This window comes from Macrobrachium nipponense, chromosome 1 (assembly GCF_015104395.2).
Source record: "Macrobrachium nipponense isolate FS-2020 chromosome 1, ASM1510439v2, whole genome shotgun sequence".
In the NCBI taxonomy this organism is placed as follows: Eukaryota; Metazoa; Arthropoda; class Malacostraca; order Decapoda; family Palaemonidae; genus Macrobrachium; species Macrobrachium nipponense.
Window position 1 is genome coordinate 80,024,916 of NC_087200.1, and position 2,500 is coordinate 80,027,415.

Here is a 2,500-nt window from a genome sequence, read left to right on the forward strand (position 1 = left end):
AATTGGAGATAAAGGTCTCAGGTACAAAACAAGATCAAGAATACCAGATGGTTAATTGTCAAAAGAGTAAAAATTAAAAGGGATAATCCAGGATTATCGGATATCACACGGTCACAAACCTAACCGAAACTACAAAGTATCTTTACAGTCCAAAACATGTAAAAACTGAATATATTAATTTTGTTGCTTATATTTATCTACAACTTTTTTCATAATGAAAGCATCAAGTTTAAATAAACCAAGACTTAAATTTAGAACATTTCTATTATTTGACTTGATGAAACAAGATTCAATGATATTCCTTTTAACTGTGTCATTACGTGGGATTAAGGCTCTTGCTTGACTCCAGTTAATAGGATGGTCTAAATCTCTCATATGTACGAATAATGCATTCGATATTTGCCCAGTTTTCACAAAATTTTGATGTTGCTTGAGACGTTGTGAAAGAGATTTACCGGTCTGTCCGTAATTGACTTTATCACACTTTTTGCAAGGAATTTCATATATGCAGCCTGGAAGATCTTTAGGAGAATTTTTTATTATTAAACTCTTGACATTGATATTACTGAAAATAACATTTATGTTAAATAGCTTTAAAATTCTAGGAATATCTAAAAACCTTTCATCATAGGGTAATCTTAGAATGATATGCTTACTAAATTCAAGTTTGTCATTAGTTGAATAAAATGTTTTTCTAGCTCTTTTCCATGCCACATCTATAAAAGTCCATGGGTATTTAAGTTTCAATGCAATATCATAAATAGTTTTAATTTCAGCGTCAATAAACTGCGGGCTACAGACACGTAAAGCCCTTAAGAACATTCCAGAAAAAAACAGAGAATTTAACATTTTGATGGTGATTGGAGTAGTAATGAACAAAAGAGGCAATGTTAGTTGATTTTCGAAAGACTGAAAAGGTGAAATTTCTATCATTTCTATGGACAGTGACATCAAGAAAATTCAAATTACAATTTCTTTCTTCCTCTACAGTAAATTTTATAGAAGGGACTAAATTATTGAGATTATTAAGGAATTCCTGGAGATTTTCGTGAACTGGCCAAATACAGAAGATATCATCCACATATCTAAACCGAATAACTTTTTGGGGCAAAATTCTTGTAAGAGTTTTGTCTCAAAAAATTCCATGTAAATATTGCTAAGGACAGGAGATAAGGGATTACCCATAGCCATGCCAAACTTTTGTACAAAAAATTCTCCATTAAAACAAAATTTACTATCTTTGATACATAACCTTATGAGACTAATGAGGTTTGCTACACTTGAGGGAATGTTATGACGTTCTAATTCCTCCTCCAAATATTCAAGTAAGTCATCTACAGGCACTTTTTAAATAAAGAGACAACATCAAAACTAACCATATTAAAATCAAAATTCAAATTTAAACTATTCAATTTGTTTATAAAATCAACATTGTTTTTAACATTCGTGTTAGAAACGTTTCCTACCAAAGGAGTAAGAATTTTTACAAGCCATTTAGATAAATTATACGTAACTGAGCCCACTGAACTAATGATTGGTCTGATAGGGTTATTGATTTTATGTGTCTTGACTAAACCATAGATATAAGGTAGGGAGGCGCATTGCGGTGTAAACTGTTTAATTAAATGGTCAAAGCCCTTCAAAATGGATTTAATTTGTTTATTAAAATGGGAGTTCACTGTCTGTGTAGGGTCAGACCTCAGTTTCGTATAAGTATCAGTATCATTTAGCAATGTCATTATTTTATTTATATAGTCACTTTTATTCATTATTACCACTGCATTAGATTTATCTGCTTTTGTCACTTTCACTGTTTCATCTTCTCTAATTTTCTTAAAAGCCTGGAGAAATCTCACGGGTACATTAGGGGGAGAAGGTTTACTCATAGCCCCATACACAATACCTTTACAAATATTGATATCATCAGGGCATAGGTTTTGATTAAATTTTTCTAAATAACGAAAGGATTTTGAGATGTCGACACAGTCCAGGTTACCATTAAATACACCAAAGCTTAACCCATATCCCAAAGCCGCTGTCGTAGCACTATCCACTGGTTTGTCTGATAAATTAATCATGAAGTCCACGTTGGCATGCTTCGTCCAGTCGCTTTCAGCAATAAGATTTTTCAACTTGACTTGAAGCTTCCTTTCAAGACGGTTGCAGCACTTTCTTCATTTTTCGTAACAATAATCCAGCATCCGATTCTTCCAATCGCCAGGAACCGTCTGATTAAAGCCATACCGTCTGCTTCTAAGTGTACGAAACGCATCATCTACTTCCACTTTTGTGATGTCGATGTGTTTCTGAAGTATGATGCGTTGAAACTCGTCGAAAGGTCGCTCTGCTAGACGAAGAATTCTCACTGGTAAAATCGACTTGGGCATCACTTGCTCGTTCATACACTTCCGTAAAAAGTTGAGTCGGAGTTTCAGTTTGTGAGCGATGATAAGAGCATTACAGAAGGATGTCACGAATAGAACAAGGCTCGGAAAATTCA